Source organism: Vipera ursinii (genome assembly GCF_947247035.1).
Source record: "Vipera ursinii genome assembly, chromosome: 10".
Classification (NCBI taxonomy): Eukaryota; Metazoa; Chordata; class Lepidosauria; order Squamata; family Viperidae; genus Vipera; species Vipera ursinii.
The window spans coordinates 17,229,166-17,252,291 of record NC_139520.1 but is presented as its reverse complement, the minus strand read 5'-3'; the positions used below and the strand labels follow the sequence as shown (position 1 = coordinate 17,252,291).

At 40.3% G+C, this 23,126-nt stretch overlaps 1 long non-coding RNA gene across 1 annotated transcript in view; it reads left to right on the top strand.

The window, feature by feature from the left end:
• The first annotated feature begins 982 nt into the window (after positions 1–982).
• Positions 983–23,126, top strand: part of LOC310645094 — a 296,214-nt gene continuing 274,070 nt past the window's right edge. Inside the window, exon 1 of the long non-coding RNA XR_014493414.1 lies at positions 983–1,190. This is a non-coding gene — a long non-coding RNA (uncharacterized lncRNA). The remainder of the gene's footprint in view (positions 1,191–23,126) is intronic.

Sequence of the window (23,126 nt, the reverse complement as noted above, 5' to 3'; positions counted from 1 at the left end):
TTATGGGTATTTCCATGGATTCCTCTTGGCAACAACATACAAATCCTTGTTTTCTTTTGAGATATTTTCCCCTCAATTTCCAAGTCTAGATTCCAGATCTGAAATTTCCTGATGGGAATCCCATCCACATGCTAATCTAACTCTACACCTCTGCTGGTTCCCTAGTCCCAGCATTATCTGGAGGTCTTTATGTTGGCCACACAAATGTTGTCAAGTTACGTTCCTTGGATCCTTTTCTTCTTAAGGTAAAATATTTCAGATGGGTCTATCTATGATCCCAAATGGGATGAGTCATATCCTCAGCCAGAAGTCACCTACCTCTAATTTCTTTCTAAGCCAACTTCAAGTAATCTCAGGTACGTCCAACCGACAACCACAAAAGTCACAAACGGCTGAAATAACTTGGCAGAAGACAAAGCTGCCAAATCTAGGCACGATGGGAAAGGAGGGAAATGATATTTTTTAGCAACTTTCTGCCTATTAGAAAGCACCTTGAGTTCCTTGAGTTGTCTTGGCATAATCAGCTGCCATATGGAGTGAGATGCAACCTATGTTAATTTTCTAGGTATCAAGAGAGTTGGTTTATTCTTAACCTCTACGATGCAGTGGGAGTAATGGCCCCAGATGGTCGCGTAGCAATATAGAAATGTACAGTTTTCTTTCTGGCTTTCTTTCTCTTTTTTTAAATTCTTATTATTTTATCAAAAAGAGCTGATTATTTTCCCCATCAAAATAAAATAAAAGGCCCCTGGGTGGTTTGGCAGTTAGCAATTTGCTGTAGGCAAGCTTGCAGAGATCAAAGATCATAAAGTTCAATCATTCAAGCACAGGGGTCGCCAACCTTTCTGTGTCCACTTGCCTTTTGAAAAGCACCTTTAGGATGAGCTCTCAGTGTACATACAGAAAACAAAGTAATATAATCGTAAGATACTGACAAGAAAAGGTGAGAAGATGAATTGTTGTAAGTCGAGGACTACCTGTATTACTGTTGTACCTTCCTTTAGTAGCCTTCTGGCTCCATATTTAGTGGGTATCTTCAGATTTCACTCTGTCCATCACTCCGTAGAACATTTCCTGATGCTGTTTCCAAGCAGCACTCCAGTGCACAATTTTATTATAACGGAAAGAAAGAAAGAAAGAAAGAAAGAAAGAAAGAAAGAAAGAAAGAAAGAAAGAAAGAAAGAAAGATTGTCTTAACCCCATTCCAGCAATTTGAAGAAAGAAAGAGAGAGAGAGAGAGAGAGAAAGAGAGAGACAGAGAGAGAGAAAGCTGCTTGTCTTAACCCCATCCCAACAATAGAAAGAAAAAAAGAAAGAAAGAGCATGACTTCCTTGAGAAGGACTCCTATTGAGTTAGCAGCATGTCATCCCTTCCCAGCAGAGTTCCAGTCAATATCAAGTAATCACAGATCACTTCACATAGATCTCGGTGTCAATGCCTCGGCAGAATGAGACCTTACAGCTCCTGCCAACCTTTCTGGTCTTCACAGGAGCCTGATTTCAAATAACCCTCAAGTTACATCAAGTCCTGATGACTGCACTGACCCTTGGTGAACTTTTGCCTGGTCTCCAAAGGATGGCTTGTGGAAAGCGGTCAGGTCACACAGGGATGACTTTTAACAAAGAGAGATATAGTAGCTATCGTCAGTTGGGTAAAAAGATAGCTCAGCTTCTTCTTCCAAGGCTGTAGGCTTGACCACCTTTTCTTTCCCCCTCCCCAAAACTCCCAACCTTGGTATTTATCTTTTGTGGGTGGGCTTTTCCTATTCAGGGTTTGGTTTTGCCACCGTATAGTGAAGTTATTTGGGGAGTTGTTCAAAAAGGGCACTGACTAAGGAGGTGGACATTGGCTTGGAGAACCCTGTAAGACAGCATGACAATTGCAGATTGATTGATTGATTGATTGATTGATTGATTGATTGATTTCTCACCTTTATTATTCTTTCTAAACAGCTCAAGGCAGCAAACATACCAAGAACTCCTTCCTTCTACTTTCTGCACAGTAACAACCCTGTGACTGGCCCAAAATCACCCAGCTGGCTTTCATACCTAAGGCGGGACTAGAACTTCCAGTCTCCTGGTTTTCAGCCTGCTGCCAAAATCAGCTCTCCTGGTACACATATAGAGTATAAGTGCATTCGTATCAGACTTTCCACGTGTAATATTTAGGATTTTCAAATATATCGTCCACTTTTACCTTCAACCATCTCTCTCTTGTCTCCTCTCGTCTCCTCTCCCCTCCCCTCTCTTGCCTCCCCTCCCCTCCTCTGCTCTCCCTTCCCCTCCCCTTCCCTCCTCTCCCTTCCTCTCTTCATAACAAACTGACTGAATTTCCCTCTTAAATTAAAGCAAGCTATCCACTTTAATATTAAATTAAGTTCTTCAACACCCCACCCAAAGATTTTACTAAATGATTATGTGCAATAAAAGACAAAGAGGAAATCCAGGAAGTGTGATTCTCTTAACATGATTTACCGTAATTCAATCAGTTGCAAGCCAGATTGATTTTTCTTTTTGCCTTGGCCCATCTTCCTTTTTGTCCAAGCTTTCCCTAATCTGAAGAGTGTGACTCCCCCAGAAAGCCCACTCAAAGGTCAGTCAGGACCCTTGGCCTGGAAAATTATGCCCAGACCTAACTTATGATCTATGTTTTATTCTTGCCCTGTACACCGCCCTGAGTGTTTCGGGAGAAGGGCGGTATAGAAATATTAATAAATTAAATTAAATTAAATTAAAATGTACTGCTGGTCATATGACAGCCTGTGGTTTGGGCATGACCTATTTTCTTTATTTACTTGCCAGACACAGTGCCTTCAATCCTAAAACCCCAGCGCAGTTTCCAAAAGAAATTAAATCCAGGTTAGGCAATTAAAATCTCATTAAAAGCTTCCGTCGGATTACCCCAAAGTGTTTCTTTGGCCAATATTTTTACATTTGAAAACAAATGCAAAATTGCAGAATGACATCTCTCCTTTTGCAGGAAATCTGGTCTGCCTTGGAGGATGCCTGAGAGCAGGTTAGAGATCAAGAGATGGGAAAAGAATTAAATTCAAAGTTATATCCCATGGTGAGCTTCTGAATCCCAGCCAGACCTTGTAGCCAAGAAAGAAAGAAAAACTCCAGAGAAAGAGCTGTTATGAGTGAACCCATATGGATTCAGAGAGGGGAAGGGGACCAAAAAAAAAAGGAGAAACCATGAAGTCTAAACTGGATACCTGAGTTTTATAGAATAGAATTCTTTAGAATAGACCCAGTGTGATTGGACCCACAAGGAATTTGTTTCCGGTGCATAAGCTCTCAGTGTGCACATATACAACAACAAACTGATAGGCCATAGATCATAAATCATAGTTGCAATCATTAACCATAAGAAACAAACAACAAGGGGTAAATCAAAAGATACCAAAAAGAGAAGATAGTAGGGAAGATGAGACAAGATGAGAAACGAGAAGATGAATAAGATGATAATAGCAATACAGCCTACTTATGGTGAGAAACAAAGGTGAGATGGAGTAAAATGGTATCTGCACAAGACAGATCAGCTCTAAGAAGAAAGAAGTGAAAAATTCATCAGAACCAAGAGCTTTTCTGATTGCAGAAGATCTTCAGTGAAGGACATCTAGAGCTACCATTGTAGAGGAACATCTATAACTAGAGGGATGGACAGACTCTTATGTTGCTTTGCTGTGCTCCAATATTGCTAAGCACATTGATTTGTGCTTCTTAGACTGTAAGCCGCCCTGAGTCTTCAGAGAAGGGCGGGATATAAATGGGATTAAAAAAAATATTTGAGGGGCTGCCTCAAAGAAGAGGGGGTCAACCTATTCTCCAAACCATCTGAAGGCAGGACAAGGAACAGCAGATAGAAACGAATCAAGGAGAGAAGCAACCTAGAACTAAGGAGAAATTTCCTGACACTTAGAACAATTAATCAGTGGAGCAGCTTGCCTCCAGATGTCGTGGGTGCTCCATCACTGGAGGTTTTTAAGAAGAGATTGGACAACCATTTGTCTGAAATGGTATAGGGTTTGCTGCTTGAGCAGAAGGTTGAATTAGAAGACCTCCAAGGTCCCTTCCAACTCTGTTATTCTGTTATTCTGCTTTTACAATTTTCTTAGTAAGGAGCAGATCTAAGCAAGCTATTTGACATCATTGGTAGAGGCTAGTGGACAGTGTTCTTTTTAAGTTTTTGATATGCAACTGGATGACACATCTTGCAAAAGTGTACTGTACAAACCCAGTTCACTATGGGTCGAAAACCACTATTGTGAATGGCTGTTAAAGGGGAAAAAAATCAACCTTTGAATGACAGTTGAGGTGGGGAAAGGTGAGTTGCGAGAAAGCAGTGACATTCCTCAAGGACACGGAATTAAAATGCTAAGTTCGTTTTATATATACTGTATATATATATATACTATACTATACTATATATATAGTATACTATATATATATATATATAGAGAGAGAGAGAGTATTTATATATATATATATATATATATATATATATATATATATATATATATATATATATATTGTATATATATATATATATATATATATATATATATATATATATATGTGTGTGTGTGTGTGTGTGTGTGTGTGTGTGTGTGTGTGTGTGTGTGTGTGTGTTTGTGTGTGTGTGTGTTTTCTGAGGTTTTCGCGGGTGCCTGTATGTGGATCCTTGGTTTTTCGGGTTTTTCCCCGCGTAGAACTAAAGGTGTAGGCGCAACGTTTCAACGGAATCCCATCCGTCATCATCAGGCTTTAGCTTCCTTCTTCTGGGAGAAGCATGTGGCTGTTTGTTCCTCTTTTTTAAACTGCCAGAGGGGGTGTGTTCTGTGGAGGTGTGCTCTGATTGGGTAGGGGACCAAGTGTGTTCTGATTGGGTGGGAGTGTGTTTTGAATGGTGGGTGTGTTCTGATTGGGTGGGGGGGTGTTCTGAGTGGATGGGCTGGTCTCAGCTGCCAGCTCCAGACCTGAGCTGGTGAGTTGTGCTGCTTTTGTTCGGCTTCGTGTTTGTGGTGGTGCCATGTTTTTATAGTGGGTGTCAGTTTGCTTATTGTGTGGTTTGGAGGGGTTTAAAGTGGCTGATGTTGCAGCTGTAGTTAGGTTTCTGTTTTGTGGTTGTGTGTCTTTATCGTTGTGGGTTCGGATTTGCTTTTTGAATGGTTGTGTGGTGGTGATGTCATGTGATGTTATCATGAGTTTGGGTCTGGTATCATTCTTGGTGGTTGGGCCTCGTCTGTCAATCAAGCCTTATACATATATACATATGTACACATACACATATACATATACATATGTAGAAACTTAACACAGGCTTAAGAGTTTTATTTTGTTGCTTATTTCAATAAAATTCAGTGCTACTGAATTTCACATCCACCTAGAGGGTCTTTGGAGATGCTAACAATGAGGTAGAAATTGACTATTTTGAGTTATAGCTTATCATATTATCCAGCCCAAATGTGGCTTATTTAATAAACCATAATTCACCAAGGATTGGCTTAGCATAATATCAAACACTTACAAGATGCACGTCTGACGCTATGAAGAATTATAAGAAATAGGCCTCTGATTCCAAGCTATTAAAGACCCGTCGTGATCATTGTCTGCTTGTATTGACAGAGTACATCCACAACCATGAACAAAGAGACACAAGCTTAACTCCATCTGTTCAAGCACTCGGTTGCCATGATTACATATCAAGGGAAGCTAATATCCTTCAGTGACAATCAATTGTTGGAAGCACATCACCAACCTATATTGATTTATCCCAGAAAGGAGCCGAGAACAAGTTGAACCTCAGCGAGGAAGGAAGGTAGGAAGAAAAAGGAACAGACAAGATGCTTTCCTATCACTTCCACTCATCCCACGGCTAAAATTCAAAAGTTCTCCATCATACCATGTACAGACTATGGAGATATGGGTTTAACTTATATGATGGAATATGGTAGAAACCCTGACAGTGGATTCAAACATCTTGGGATGAGGTGGGCTCCACCTTGCTGAACATTTTCAACCAGAGACTGCATAGATATTTTGAGGGGTTCTTGTTTGGACTCCTGAGCCTAGCAAGAGGTTCAACGTGATGACCTCAATCACTTCTTCCACTTCTGTAATTTCATGATTTCTGTTCTTAAAATAGTTTGGCTCAAGGAGAGAAGCAACCTAGAACTACAGTAAGAAGAAATTTCCTGACAGAACAATTAACCAGTGGAACTGCTTGCCTCCAGAAGTTGTGAATAGTCAAACATTGGAAGTTTTTAAGAAGAGATTGGACAGCCATTTGTCTGAAATTATATAGGGTGTCCTGCCTAAGTAGGTGGTTGGACTAGAAGACCTCCAAGGTCCCTTCCAACTCCTATTCTATTCTATTCTATTCTATTCTATTCTATTCTATTCTATTCTATTCTATTCTATTCTATTCTATTCTATTCTATTCTATTCTATTCTATTCATTTGGAAGATAGCAATTTATATAGCTGGTCTAGAATTGATTAATCGGTTTGGCTGATTGATTGATCAGTCGAAATCTACCAAATCACAACTTTTATCTAAGCAGAGAAAGCAAGCAAGCAAACAAAAAAAGTGAGTAAGCATAACTATCAGATTTATCCAGCCAAGTATAGATTGTTTTATATACCTCGCTTTCAAAAATCTGGCACTGAGTAACTGGGCATTCCATATATAGAGAGAGCGAGTTATCCAAAAGATCTCAGTTGTGATGTTTAATATTTCAGTGGCACACCCTTGTACCTCCCTAAGGGGAGAGTGCTGCTGGGTGAGGATTTTATTGGTTTTGTCGGTTTGTGGTAAACGGTGAAACAATCTCTTCCTAAACACAATGGAATTAAAGATATTTAAATCATGCAGTGCAGAAAAGAGGAGAGAGTCATATTCATTTATCTTAACCAACGTTGCCATGTGAGCATCCATTGAATTTCAACCCGGATCCCACATTCCACTTGCTGCTGACTGTGGTGGCCAGCCCTTGGGAGTTGGAAATTTTAATTAGTCTCAGAAAGTTTGCAGAAGCACATTTTATTTTCTCGACCAACATCTCACAAATCCCACTTCATTGTTTCACGATTATATTAATAGTGTTATGTACCAGGTAAAACAGTTTTGTGGCTCCCTCAGGATCACAGCAAGTGCAAATCAGATGAGTCTGCGGTCCTTTTGCATATAGCAACTTGCTGAAAGCCATTTCGGGATAAGCAATGGATAAATAACTAGAGCGCTTTAAAAAACAACAGCAGGGCAATCATTCGGTCCTATCTTACTTGGGGCAGGACCAAAGAAAACTTTCCTTATTTAACTATCTCAATGACCTTTGCAAAAAGCTAAGAAATGCATTTGCTTTTTGGAAAAATATGAATTAAATCATCAGCCAGGAAGCATTTTTAGGAAGAAAACATACACAATCCTATTTCACTTCAAATTACCAACACCCACTACTGATATTTTTCATGGAGTATGGAAAAAAAAACATTGCTTGGATCCTTTCTTCATTTAAATGTATGCAAAGTAAAGTTCACCTAATGCCAAAACTAAGGCTAAGGAGCAAAAGAACAATGCCATTGCCTAGAGTGTTGGGATAAACAAGCATGGGGAATAAATTTACTCAGTCATCATCACGATTGAGGGTATTCAATAAATTCAGCTCTACTTTGCAATCTTCAGGCTCATTTTGCAGAGTGAGAAATCTTAAACAGTCACCAAAGTTTACCTTGGCTGCAGTCCCAACCAGAAGTGCTCAAAAACAAAATTGAAAAGAGCAAAATATGAAAACTGACCTTGTCTCACTGGGGTGCCTTCCAGATGGATGGAATTTAACTCCCAAAGATGGCCAGCCAAGGTGGCTTTTGCTGAGAATTCTGGGAGTTGAAGTCCAGATCTCTAGAAGGCACCTAAATTCAGCAAAGTCTTAAAGAAACATCCCTACCTGGTTCTACCATTTCTCTTCCCAGCATTGACACATGAAGAGAAGGGAAATTCTTGGGGAAGGAGAAGATTATGTCAAGTGCTTTGTGGGTTAGAGAGCGAAGGATGGAGGGAGAAAATGTAGAAATTCTTTTCCATTTCAGATCTGGATATGAATATCCAATATATGAGGAGCTTGATAGGAGTTGAAGAACTGAAGATTGGCATCTAAAGTTCTTCTCCAAAGTCCACCCAGGATAGGGAAAATTTGTTAACAGCCCATTAGGGCAGGAGTCTTCAAACTTGGCCCTTTTATGACTTGTGGACTTCAACTCCCAGAATTCCTCAGCCAGCATTCTGGGAGTTGAAGTCCACAAGTCATAAAAGGGCCAAGTTTGAAGACCCCTGCATTAGGGAATGTTAGGAGTCTTTGAACTTAGCTGTGACACTTTTATCTTTTCCACAGCAATTGCAACTTTATCTTCAGCAATTCTTTATAGAGAAGACTACGTGTGCAATCAATCCACCAATCAATAAACAGGAATGCAATTCTTCAGGGAGGTTTTATGGACTTGGCTAGCATGCTTTCAGTCTCATAGCCCTAAGTGAATTGTCAGTGTATGTATAAGATTTGCCTAATTCCAAAAAACTCCATTTTTGTATTGTAACCAGTCATAAAATGCAGAGAAACAACAGAGAACAAAATAAATTTAAATATTCCTTTACAAATCAAACGATATTAGACAGTGGGGAAGGGGAGGTAATATCACAGCTTGAGCTGTAAAAGGAGAAAATACACAATCATGGAAAGGGGGGGAAAATTCTTTGAATCTTCACAGTGGAAGCAAAATGGGTCAATCTTCCCTAAATTAAATTACAGTTCTCTATTAGCAATACAAATTTGTATAACTAAATCATCATGCATCTAAGTGACAAGGTAAAAGAGAAAGCAACACTTCAGACAAACAGAGGCTTGATCAAGACAAAAGCGGATCCTGCTCGCACATATCTAAAGCATTGTTTCATATATTTTTAATAAAACAACCGATACAAATTCAAAACCGCTTTCATAAATCAAACATTATTCACCACAGAGATTTCAAGGTTTCCCCCCACTGAAGCACGCCTGTCTCTAAAAGAAGAGTCATTGGTGGTGGCTTGTAGAAGTGTTGCTGTTGGGTGTGTGTGTGTGTGTGTGTGTGTGTGTGTGTACGCCTGCATGTCTGTCTGTCTGTGTTTCACATGAGCGCTTGAGGTTTTATGAAAGCTTTATTGGATTTCATCGTCCCTTAAGGGGAAACCCTTTAAATGTCTCCACAATTATAAGACTAATAACAGTTTCGCTTCTAAGACACAGCCTTGACTTGACAAAGATAAGAAACTGGAAGTTACTCAGTCAATACAAAGCTATTAATCTCTGTCACCCTGCTGTCAGTGCATCCCAGAAAAACAGTGTCGTTTCTTGACCTATCCGGAGTTGTGCAGTGATTTTATTCAAGATGTCACTATTCATTGGGATAGGTTTTGTCACACCCGGACTCCTCCGAGAGGCCTCTTGTTCTTTATCTTGACTATGGTGACACCCTTCAGATAGTGGTAGTTTGTTTCCGACTCAGCTTATTGTTGTTATTTAGCAGTTATTCATGGGTAGAAGACTTAGGAGAATAAAAATAGCCAGCCCCTGCCAATAAAGGAGAAAAAGGAGAGGAGTCTGGAGCTTATGGCTTAGCATCATCATCATCATCATCATCATCATCATCATCATCATCAGAAGAAGAAGAAGAAGAAGAAGAAGAAGAAGAAGAAGAAGAAGAAGAAGAAGAAGAAGAAGTAGTTGGAAGGGACCTTGGAGGTCATCTAGTCCAACCCCCTGTTCAGGCAGGAAACCCCTATACCATTAAAGAGTCCTTTCAATGAAAGATGGAGGAAACCACGTATTTGGACTACATATTTGTTTTGGAACCAATCTAATTTGTACAAATTAATCTAGGAAGGCAAATTGGAATGTAGCTATCATTCAAATTCTGCCCTTCTTTGAAAGTTGAAATACTGGAGGAACTGCAAAAAGAAAATTGTATTTTGGTGAATTGCCATATGTAATATGCTGACTGAACTTTGTTCCCAGGGTGGATACCTTAAAAAAAATGCAGCATTTGTCAACATCATAGTGCAGGCTCATCCTGTTGTGTACTTGCACACAATGTCAGGATGCAGATGGAAAAGGGCTGGAAGTTGGCATTACAATGTTGCCCCACCCATTCCCTTCTTCATTTATCCCTTTCTACCATTCCTTGGAAGATGCCCATCATTCATCATTAAGAAATACCAGCTATTTTCCATGCACTCAGAATCAGAAATAAAAACTAGAGGCCCGTGGGTCTCAGCCTGTGGTCCGCAGACCCCTGGGGAGCAACAATGTCATCACAGCAGGTCCGCAAAGACTTGAAAAAAACTTATGATTTAAATCTTGAGTTAACTCTAGGTGGTCCATGGCCATGGCCACAAAAGGTATTTAAAGGGGGTCTGTGGTGGAGAAAAGGTTGACAACCACTGGTATAGCCTATTGGTCAGTTAGCGAAGGAGTTTGCATACTGGAATTCAGAGAAGAGCAACAAAGATGATTAGGGGCCTGGAGGCTAAAATATCTGAAGAACAACTGCAGGAATTGGAGATGTCTAATACAAAAAAAAAGACTAGGGGTGACATGATAGCAATGTTCCAATATTTGAAGGGCTGGCACAAAAAAGAGGAGGGGGGGATCAACCTATTCTCCAAAGCACCTGAAGGCAGGACAAGAAGCAAAGGATGGAAACTAATCAAGGAGAGAAGCAATCTAGAACTAAGGAGAAATTTCCTAACGGTGAGAACAATCAACCAGTGGAACAAATTATCTGCAGAAATTGTGGGTGTCCCAACACTGGAGGTTTTTTTTTTAAAAAAAAAACTAGACAACCATCTACCAGAAACAGTATAGGTCTCCTGCGAGAGCAGGGGCTTCAACTAGATGACCTCCAAGATCCCTTCCAACTCTTTTTGTGTTACTGTTACTGAGGTGACACCACTAATTCTGTGCAAAAGGCTGGAGTTTGCCTAAATGCAAGCTTGAGCGATCAAAACATGGCTCATTGGAATTTTGCAAGTACATGCCTTGAGATATAATTAAATAAGCCTGAAAAATGGGAAATGATCTAAAACAAATTAACCAAGAATATTCCAAAAAACAAACCATCTTGCCTTTTTCTTTTAATTAGCAAATTTAAATAAAGGAATCGATGAATAAGAATGTGCACCGAGTGGAAATCTCATTAAATGATTGATTATTAATAAGTTATGAATAAGGATGATTTGTCCCTGCATTTCATAAGATTGCTGTTTTGTCCCGCCGTGCAATTGAAACACGGCGAAACCGATAGCAGCCGATGCGGGGGAGGGGGTTTCCCCCAAAAAACTAGCAAGTGGAGGGGGTTTTAGCCATTCCAAAATTAGTCCCAAATGATGAGGAAAGGAAAGAAGATGGAAGACTTTTTTTTTCCAGTTACGTCAAACCTATTTCCTAATTATATTTTTATGTGTTTCCATCACAAAATATCAGTTTTCAGCCATCATGACTAGATGATATTCCATAATCTGACAACAGTTAGCAATCAGGGGGGCTATTCACAATTCTGAAGCTGGCCTTTATTTTATCTTACATTAAATCTGTGCTTTCTGATCCCCTCAACAATTTTGGTCCCTTGCCAGGGACACGCTGGACTTTGACCAAAACTATTTTAAAGCCTCTTTGTCTGCGCAGCTGTCACTTTTGTTTAGGCTCTTGGGCTCAAATTAAAAGTGAATGTCAGAACAGGATGGGTTGAATTCAGACATAAAAAGATCTGGGCTAGGGAATGCTTTCCTTTTCAAAAATAATAACTGTTACTATTCGTTTTCTTTGGGAACTCTATTTTTGTGTTTGGGTTCCTTCGATGACATTTTTTTCCCCAGAAGTGGGTTGCCATTGCCTGCTTCCGAGGGCAAAAGTAAGTGACTGGCCCAAGATCACCCAGTTGTCTTGATGCCTAACATGAGACTAGAACTCGGAGTCTCCCCTTTTATAGCCTGGTGCTTTAACCACTAGCCAAAACTGGCTCTAAAAGTATACTTAAGTCGTTTTATTTGTATGAAATGAAGGAAAGTGGCTGTTTTTCTTAATTTGTTCATTTATCGACTTTCCAGGGTTATAAAGTTGCTCTGGGCCACAAGCTCTTTGGATGTCAATCAGATATTGTATTTCAGATCATACAGAAACTTTAAAACTCCATTAAAGGAGACATAATTAAAGGACCTTAACTAAATGGAAGACAAAACGGCTGTAACTGATTGGTTTGGAAAAACTGAAGGCTCTATAAACTGTACTGAAGCCAAGTAGCAACCTTCTTTTTTTATTATTGAAAAGTTTTTCAATACATTTTATCTTTAACAACCCCTCCCCCCCACCCCCTTCCCAACCCTCCCCCCTCCCCTCCCCATCCCCGACTTCCCAGAGCTAAATACAAGGTATAAAAATAAAAGCAATCATAAACAACCCTATGCTAACAACAATAAGCTATTAAGTCTATCGCACTCTAGCTCGTATAAAATGACTACAAGCAATACTAATATCACATCAAAATTTATGCAAATGCTAAATGAAACTTTTTGGTCCCATATTTGTTCTGGATGTAGTCAATCCACTTTTTCCACTCCGTAATATAACGTTGTTGCGAATGGTCTTTCAAGTAAGCCGAGATCTTTGCCATTTCCGCCAGGTCAGAAACTTTTAAAGTCCATTCTTCTATAGTCGGCAGTTCCTCCTTCTTCCAATATTCTTGCTGCCGTAATTAAGTTCAATATCAACTTAATGTCCACAACAGTAGTATCCGTAATTATACCCAGTAAAAACAATTGCGGACAAAACTTTATCCTTTTCTTAAATATCTTCTGCATAAGTAGCAATCTTCTATTTAGCCTTTCTTTCCTTCTTTCTTTCTTTCTTTCTTTCTTTCTTTCTTTCTTTCTTTCTTTCTTTCTTTCTTTCTTTCTTTCTTTCTTTCTTTCTTTCTTTCTTTCTCTTCTTTCTTTCCTTCCTTCTTTCTTTCTTTCTTTCTTTCTTTCTTTCCTTCTTTCTTTCTTTCTTTCTTTCTCTTTCTTCCTTCTTCCTATCTTCCTTTCCACCTCCCTCTTTTCTGACCTTCCTTCCTTCCACCCTTCCACCCTTCCTTCATTCTCCTCTTTCCCCTTCCTTCCTTCCTTCCTTCCTTCCTTCCTTCCTTCCTTCCTTCCTTCCCCTCTTTCTACCTCCCTCTTCTTTCTACCTTCCTTCTGGGGAATAAATATTGTTCCTATTTTTAAGGGGTGTCAGAAGTGCAATGTTACTTTCCATCCTCCAAAGATGGAAAAAAAATATCTTTTTGCCTTCAGATATTTTGCCAATTCCTTGGAGGACAATTAGAACAGAAAAGAAGAATCCATCCTTTTTAACAAAAACCGTAGAGGCAATTATTCTTCACATCATAGTATAATTTAGACTTATTGATTTTAGAGCTCAACTTCAAGTATGATTAAGTGTGGATTTAACCAAACGCATAACCTTTCTTAAAGGGAAAAAAAATAATTTGTACTAGGAAATTGCCTCTCTTTTGGAAAGAACATTTATTCTCCCGTTCCTCATCCTCTCAAGAGTGATCACATTCAAAGATATGCAAGAGAGTCTTAAATTCATCGCCCTAGGAAAGAGGCCTTTAAAATATCACAGTATTTAATTTTTTAGTGTGTGTTAATGATTTGGGCACCACGATATTTCACTGGGTAATGAGTTAATTTGGAAGTTGTGTCATAAAAGTAAAAACCTCCCCAAAACCGCTTTTCCATTTTTTTTTATTGGACAAAACCTCAAAGCAGATCTTGGAAGTTTCCTAGTTCTGGAGAACATAAATCAACCCTGCAGCCTATGTAGAAAAGTAATGTCTCTCTTTCAAATTGCTGCAAGGAAAATGGCTCCATCTGCTTGCTACTAAGTAATAAATAATGCCACATAAATGGATTTTAGAATAACTGGGGGGGGTTGTGCCTTTTTAAAGGAAGCTTGGCCGAAGTGGGAGGAGCTGTTTCTGATCAGCCACCGCTGCCATAATGGATTCCCAACCCAACCAAATTACTTCCGCCCAAATTTCTCTGGGCTGTCATAATGGATTCCCAACCCAACCAAATTACTTCAGCCCCGATTCCTCTGGTGTCAAATTTACCTAAAGAACTTTACGGTCTTGTCTGCCTTCATAGGTAAAGGTAAAGGTTCCCCCGCACGTGCGTGCTAGTCGTTTCCGACTCTAGGGGCCGGTGCTCATCTCCGTTTCAAAGCCGAAGAGCCAGCGCTTGTCCGAGGACGTCTCCGTGGTCATGTGGCTGGCATGACTAGACACCAAAGGCGCACGGAACGCTGTTACCTTCCCACCGGAGTGGTCCCTATTTTTCTACTTGCATTTTTACGTGCTTTCAAACTGCTAGGTTGGCAGAAGCTGGGACGAGTAACAGGCGCTCACTCTGTTACGCGGCACTCGGGATTCGACCCGCCAAACTGCCGACCTCTTATTCAGGTTAGAGAATGACCTGTTGGCTGTATTGGCACAATATAAACTGCTAAGCTTGTAAGCTGCCCTGAGTCTTCGGAGAAGGGCGGGATATAAATGTAATAAAAATAAATAAATAAATAAATATGTTAAACGAACTGGTAACTTTATGCTTCAGCATATGATCCAAACCGGAGTGGAGGCTGCTAAGAGAATCAGTTGGGTCTAGTGGTTAAAACATCAGGCTAGAAACCAAGAGGTGGTGAGTTCTAGTCCTGCCATAGGCATAAAACCCAGTTGGATGGCTTTGGGCAACTCATCAGGAGACAAGGAGTTCTGGTCCAGCCCTCGGCATGAAAGTTGGCTAGGTGACTTTGGGCCAATCGTGCTCTCTCCGCTCAAGCAACCACACAAGGTGGAATGAGTATGTTTGTCCCCTTGAGCTATTCATAAAAATAATAAAAGGGAGATAGAAATAAATAAAACAAAAATAAACAATCTCCTTGGCAGTGTTTCCACACACCCCCTCTTTCTTGCATTTTTTTTTCTCTCAGCCATGGAAGAAGTGTTTCCAGAGGACTTGTGAAATTGGTCTCCTAAAAAGACCACAAGTTCCAGCGTGCCTGAACTAAAATGGGATGTAGCTTCTCCCTGAGCAATTCTTGGAGATTACAGGTCCACCCCCAGCTGCTCGGATGCTCCCCCATCCAGGTCCTCTCCTTGCTTCATAAATTTTATATAGCTGCAAAAATCTGGACAGCCACCAGGTGACAGCCCAAAATTAGATTTTCCTTTTTTTTGTAGTCCTAGAGAAAAGTTAAGCTACAGTGTGATAAATGAACATCTGGAATCTGGCATGGATTGATTATTTTAACCTGGTTTTGCCTAAGTAGTGATTAGGAGCATCGCTCAGAGAGAAAATAGATATTTAGGATTGCAGTAACTCCACCTTTAACAAAGGAGAAAATCCCTTCACTTAGATTGGGTAGGAGCTGATGATTGTTTAGCTTTGAATTGATCTTGCCCTGGTTACATTCTCCTTGAGTGTTGTTTCACAGCTGATCAGAGTTGATTTTTCCTTCTATGATGTAAACCACCATTAGTTATGCAGATTTGGCACTACAGAGATGTCATCCATCAACAAAGGAAGGGGATAGCTTTTATTCAACTAAATTGACTTCCCCCCATTGAAAACCACACACCTCTCTCTATGAAGTTCCTTGCTCAGTATGTCATCCATGACACTGGAAAAGCACACACCTCCACGTACACACATACCTTTGCGGCCTGTGTTAATGGATGGTGATCCCAACTTAGAAAATAAATGAGATTTAATGGGCATAACCTTCACCATGGTGACCTTCAGGCTATGGAACTGTGGCCATCTATCCCTTCTTCTCGTTATTTGTAGAAAAATCTGCCCGAAACGTCTGAAACCCAGCAGGCATTTGATTTAATCTCTTGCTTGTATTTGCTGTCAATTTTTGTTTATGTGATTGCAAGATGGGGTTCATATATTGTTTATATATATAATTTGATCTCTCCTCTCCTCTCTCGCACAGACACAGAGAGAGAGGTGTTTCACTGCTCATGGGAGACTTGACGGAGCAACAGATCTATATATTAGCTGCAATTAAATGGTGGACAAGAATGTGTTCTTCTTCCGGAGAAAAGCTCCATGCCTGAGTCCATCCAATTAAAAAAAAAAGAAGCTCTTTCAAATTAGTCAGGGTGGCCAGGTGGGAAAATAGAGTTTGTTCTCCCATCTTGAATTGTATGTTCAATACCTCCATGCCTTCTTTTGGAGTGAGCTTCAGATGGTGTAATTAAAGTTACGGGCTGACAAACCAGTGTCCACATTAGATGTGGGTCAGAAAAACCTGAGTCTGGGTTATGAGACTTTTGAAGCCAAGCAGCCTAGGGTGTGAAACGAAGGAATTGGATTATGTTTTGAAACTAAGAAAGTAAAGGTTTAAAAGGCACAGGGCATCCTTGGTTCTATAATTATATTTTGCAGAATTATTTTCGAGACTGGTCACTTTTTGGCCTCTTAAACTTAAAGGTTTCCTACTTTGTACCCGTCAAGCTTCCATAATATATAGGATTTAACAGAGTAACAGAGTTAGAAGGGGCCTCGGAGGTCTTCTAGTCCAACCCCCTGCTCAAAGCAGGAAACCCCTATATCATTTCAAACAAATGCTTGCGCAATCTCTTCTTTAAAACCTGGGGCGTTGGAGGACCCACCACTTCTGGAGGCAAGTCGTTCCACTGATTAATTGTTTTCATTGTCAATAAATTTCTCCTTATTTCCAGGTTGGTTCTTTCCTTGATTCTTTTCCATCCATTGCTTCTTTCCCTGCCTTCAGATGCATTGGAGAAATAGAGTGACACCCCCCCCCCTTTTCTTTGTGGCAGCCCCTTACACATTGGAAGGGCTTGCCACACTTCCAGCTAAGAGCTAAAGTGCTCTGATAGTCATCCCCGCCCCCCACTTCTGTTTTATTGCCTTGCTAGTTCCTTTGACCTCTAAATAAATTGAATTTGGGTTAAAATTGCACAGATGCTGATTCTCCATATTTACACTGACAAGACAAAGAGCTCAAAAAAGGCTACTTGGCATGCACTACAAATTGGATTCCCCCAAAATGCATTAGCATTTGTGTTTAATTTTTATTTAGTTCCTTTTTTCCCCCTCTTTGACACTGGAGTGATTGTGGAGGAAGAGCATTCTCAGGCAAATGCTCGTAATTTTAGTAAGAGAACTGCTAACTACTGCTAAACCGTTCAGAATCTGCTGGTGAGGCAGAGTATGTGATAAATAAATACGAGGGTGAAGGTTCGTTCTCCGAGCTTGTGGGTTGGTTTCCAGATGTCTTGTTACCAGTCTAGGTAACATCTTCAGTGGAGTGTCTGTGGAGATTCTTAGTCACCCAGGACTGAGAGTCAGGATCTTGTGATGGGTCTTGTGATTGGCCAGGTGTGGGTGTGTCAAGTGAGGGTCTTGTGATGGGTCTTGTGATGGGCCAGGTGTGGGTGTGTCAAGTGAGGGTCTTGTGATGGTCTTGCGATGGGCCAGGTGTGGGTGTGTCAAGTGAGGGTCTTGTGATGGGTCATGATGGGCCAGGTGTGGGTGTGTCAAGTGAGGGTCTTGTGATGGGTCATGTGATGGGCCAGGTGTGGGTGTGTCAAGTGAGGGTCTTGTGATGGGTCTTGTGATTGGCCAGGTGTGGGTGTGTCAAGTGAGGGTCTTGTGATGGGTCATGTGATGGGCCAGGTGTGGGTGTGTCAAGTGAAGGTCTTGTGATGGGTCTTGTGATTGGCCAGGTGTGGGTGTGTCAAGTGAGGGTCTTGTGATGGGTCATGTGATGGGCCAGGTGTGGGCATGTCAAGTGAGGGTATTGTGGTGGGTCTTGTAAATACATAAGTAAGCAAGCAAACACATCTGCCCAACTTTATCTTGTTTATTTGTCGGTAAGGGTTAAATTCACTTTCTACAAATCTGTATCATGATGACCACTTCAAGAAGTAGATCCCTTTTCTTTTCTTTTTTAATTCCAAAAGTGACTATCATATAGCAGTGCTATGAAAGGACGTTCTTTTTCATCATTGGTTTTCACTGTTTCCAAGCAAAAAAAACGCCTGCTTTTAATCCTTAGAAGAAGCTCTGAGTGGCCATGGATGGTTTTTTGGTTTGTTTGTTTCTTGTCTCTGCTTCTGATATGTTTCCATAATCTGCACTCCATCTGCTTGCACGCATGCGTCCATTGAGCTTTCCTCTGTATACTCCCATGAGGATCTTGCAATGCTTTGTCTAGATCAGGGGTATAGAACCTTATATGCAACTTTAAGACTTGTGGATTCATCTTTCAGAAGGCTGGCTGGGGAATTCGGGGAATTCAAGTCCACAGGTCGTAAAGTTGCCAAGGGTGGACACCTTTGATCTAGATTTTGGCAGTGGTTTGTCCTCCAAGCTTGTTTCAATTTAGTTTCTGAACATTTCGTTACCAGACTAGATGACATCAGCAGCAGGATTTTCTTGTCCTATTCCTCTTTAGCTAATATGTGTCTTGTTTGCAAGTGTGGCCAGTTGGCCCTGTGATTTAGTTCTTCGTTTGGAGCTATATTTAAATTCTGAGCATTTGATTGGTTCTCTTGTTGATTGGTCGTACAAATGAGTTGGTTTCTTAGGTATTCATTCATCTGCTGGAACTAAATCAATAGGCTTGTTAATTGCTCCTTTGGTAGAATACCAGGCTTCAATAAATTCACGTGTCTGGCTGGTGTTGGCGTGGCCAATGATTTTTTGTCCCTTCCCAATCAAACGGGTGTTGTCCGTTGTCAATGTGGCTCGAGAACAGGGATTTTTGGTCATGCCGTTTAACTGGTAGTCGATGTTCATGAACCCTTGTTTTCAATTGCCCTCCTGTTTGACGTAGATTTTAGTTTATATTCAAGCTATAGAACCGTGGACTGCAAGAACATCTAAGTCATTAGCTCTTCATTATAATCAGCCGTGGAGGAGATCTCTGGCAACTATCAGAAAGCATATCTGCGCACAGGTATCCAATGTCTATGGAGGTTCTCCGTCATCCAGGTCATGGTTGTCCCAAAGGTGCTTTTTCAAGAGGCAACTGGACTTTGTTTTTTCTTTGAAGATGTTTGGCTCCTCAATCCAAGAAGCTTCTTCAGCCCTGACTGGATGGTGGGGAATGAAAAGGTTTATTAGTGGAACAACCTGCCTCCACTGGAACAACCTGCCTCCAGAAGCTGTGAATGTTTCAACACTGGAAGTTTTTAAGAAGAGACTGGACAGCCATTTGTCCGAAATGGTATAGGGTTTCCTGCCTGAGCAGGGGGTTGGACTAGATGACCTCCAAAGTCCCTTCCAAATTTTTATTATTATTATTATTATTATTATTATTATTATTATTATTATTATTATTATTATTATTAATTTTCAGGTATCCAGTGATGTAACCATTAGGCCTCAGGTGAACTCATCTCATCTAAAACCTCATCCCATTAAAGTGCACCCCTCATACAACAGAGGTACTTTGGACTCTAGACTCACCATCTATCCACAATTGGCTACAGATTGTTTTAGGACAATGAATGATGTCATTCCTGACGTCAAAGTCTTCCCAGACGTTTCTACATAACAGAAGTCCTTAGTTCTATTTCACTTCTGCTTCTTGATTTAAACATAACTTCCTGCTTGCCCTAAGATGCCCCCCCTTAGATGACTTCTCTTTTAGCTGAAAGAGAAGTTTAAACTATTTAAGTTTATTCTAGCATTTCCCATTGCAGAACCACTAGGGTTAAAGTAGCCCATTTATTTTTTTTCCCAATGAGTTTTAATTTAAAGGATGGAACGCCCCAGTTATTTGCTTTATCGCTTGCCTTCTCTTCTGACAGTTGCACTAACAGATCTGGTTCTATTTATGCAATGAAATTTATGAGACTTTACCATGGGGAAAGCTCATTTATCTGCCAACCCACGTCAGCAGAATTATAAACCTGTCAAAGCCACAGTATTTCCAAAGTGACCTATGCTGGCTGTAAAAACCAGTGCAAATGCTCGAATAATGTATGACAAGCAATGAAACAATTCTTGGCGAATAATAACAGCACTGCAAAATAAAAGAGTGCCATACTTTGGTGTCTTTAGAATAATGAAGGACTTCTACAGTATTCCAGCTTCCTTGAGTTCAGTTAAATATTGTGTTGTAGAGATTTTCTTTTTTAAAAAAAAAATCTTTGCATTTAGAGCAGACATGTCAAACACAAGGCCCGGGGGCCAGATCCGGCCTGCGAAGTGATTTCATGCGGCCCGCGAAGCCATCCTGGAAACAGTGAGGGAACGGCCCCCACTGCCTTGGCCCTGGCCCAGAGACCCTCCTCCTGCCAGAGACCCCCAGATCTGTCCCACTCCTGCCCAGGCCCCCATAGGCACCCTTGATGCGAACGATGTAGAGCTGACCACGCCCACCCAGCAGGTCATACGCACTCTAGCCACACCCACCCAGTAGGCCATGCCTACCCAGGCCACACCCACCCGGCCCCCTGAGGGCAACTGCAATGCTGATGCGGCCCTCAATGAAATTGAGTTTGACACCCCTGATTTAGAGGATCAACATTAATTTGCCTTCCTTTTTTGTAAGGTCCCAGGAAGAATTAAACTTTTACTATCTGTAAATAGAAACCACTATTTTTGAAGACTACAAGACTTGTCACCATGATGGGCAAAGAAAACTCAGAGTACCTCTGGGGTTCTTGCAGGATTAGCAGGCAGGAAATCATACTCATTCTCTTTAGGGCTTTAGAAGAGTCCTGCTTGTTGGGAAATTGCCAGCTAGGCTAGAAGGAAGGAGGGAGGGGGTTAAGTGAGGTTCCAGCATGGAATCTTTGCACAGTTGCCAAGATCCCTGAAACCTTACCTGGTCAATCCCAGGGGAAGGAGAGCAGTTTGGTGAGATTCTTGTAATAGAGAAGGTAAACAATAAAGTTGCTGTCTTTTGCTCTTCACAAGCAGTTCTGATTACTTGCACTTGACATTGCTAGTCTTTTCTGAGAAAATGTGACGTTCCAGAGAAAAATTGGAAACCATTCAGGAAAATGTTTCTAAAAGCATATTTAAATACTAAATGTTTAAATTTGCTTTTTAATTTGCTACCTTCATTTTTCCTCTGGTTTTTTTTTTTGGCCCCTAAACATACATCTATCTGCTGATGGCCAAAAGTCCAAGTAGTCATAGTAATTGTAGAAGAGCTCCAGGATCTTGCAAAGGTATACAATTACATGTGGTTTGGCACACACATACACACACACATACAAACACACATTCTACATGCCAAAGTTTTGGGCACCACTCAGAGATTCATTATATGTTTCATCTGAATAAAAAAAAGTGGCGGGGGGGGGGGTAGAGAGACAATTATTCTGTACATGGCTGGAGAGGAATTATTTAAACTGAAATGATTGAAACTTTGTTTTGTGTTCTACCCTTGCCCGCTATCTTTGAAAGAATATCAGTGTTCCATTCAGATCTGTGTGGGGTTTTCAGCTCAGAAAAGTCAAAAAATATTCACCTGGTAATTATTTTGAAAATTTGATCTGAAAAGGAAGGAATGCAGTACATTGTTGTTACCAAGGCTACTTGGGTCATTCACCATAAATACATTATTAACTAACTAGCTTTAACTAATGGGTTGTCAAGGAATCCAAGGTAAAAGTCTGCAAATTACATTGAGGTCAATTAACAGTTCCAGAATAAATCTCTACTGCTTCTGCCTCTAGGATCTTGGTGGGGTCTGTGTTGACCTTCAATCTTTTTCAGCACATTTTTTTTTAACATTTTCATAGAATCTCAAAATGCAGAGGTGAAGAGAAATGTACATGCTTCTCAACAGCTTCATTTCATATTGTTGAACCAAGATGTTAGTGAGAATGTAACTATCCTTCCAAATGTTCACGTCTCCAAATGCTGCAATGCAATCTTAAAAAATGGGTATAAATGTATACGTTTCTTTGGTGAAAAATTTGCACGGAACAACTTAACATTAGGGAGATTAGCATGTGTTTGAACAGGAGGAATTGCTTGCTACAATCAATGTATTTATAAGACAAACCTGCTTCCTAATGTTCATAAGACACATTTTAAAAAAAAATCGGTGAAATGAAAACAGGAGAAATCAAAGGCCAAAATCAGCCTATTGCAAAATAGGCTATTAAATCATCTAGTAAGCCACAATAAGGTCTTTTGACTTCAGCATTTGATGACTTACATTTTTCTTCTTTAGCTATGATTATTCTCAATCTATCTTCTGTTATCTAGATTTGATACTCCAGAATTTTTTCTACTCTACCATGGTCTCCTTCAATATACTTTGTGTCAGTTTCCCCCCCTTCCCAAAAAATAACCTATAATGGGATGTGAGAATATCTTTAAGGAACAAGAGGAAGAGCCAAACCAAGATAAGAGAAATCTGAGTCTAAAATAGGAATCTAATTTGAGAAAACCTCCTAGGCTTAATTGTCTCTAGTTGTCTTATAGATAAAAGAGAGGAAAGGGTAGATGCTTTTAGATTTGCAAGACTCTGTTCCCGTAACAAAGTTATTAAGTTGCTATTCACAACTTGGATTTTGCTACTTCAAAGGCCTGACACAAAGACACACAACTGGCTCTAACTGCAAACAAACACCGCTACAGGGGTACCTTGAAACTCATTGTTAATTGGTTCTGGGAGGTGCAAAGAGTAGCAAAAATGGTAAGTACCAAACAAATGTTTCCCATAAGGAATAATATAGTGAGTCACAAGAGAGCTGACATGACACATTTTAGCTTGTGAGTTGAGTACCAAACAAACAATAAGTGCAGGGACAAAATTTTCACATCGAAATGTGTTGAGTACCAAAGTCGATGAATTTCAGAGCAGTTGAACACAAAGGCACCACTGTACTTCGAAATATCTTAAGAAACAATTTATATTGCAGGAGCTGTGGCACACTTATAGTAAATTAGTGCCCTCACTGCAAATGAGTTCCATTTCTGGAGGCATGTGGCCCACCAAATCTCTCTTCTTTCTCTCATGTTCTAAGATTATGAAGGATTTGTTT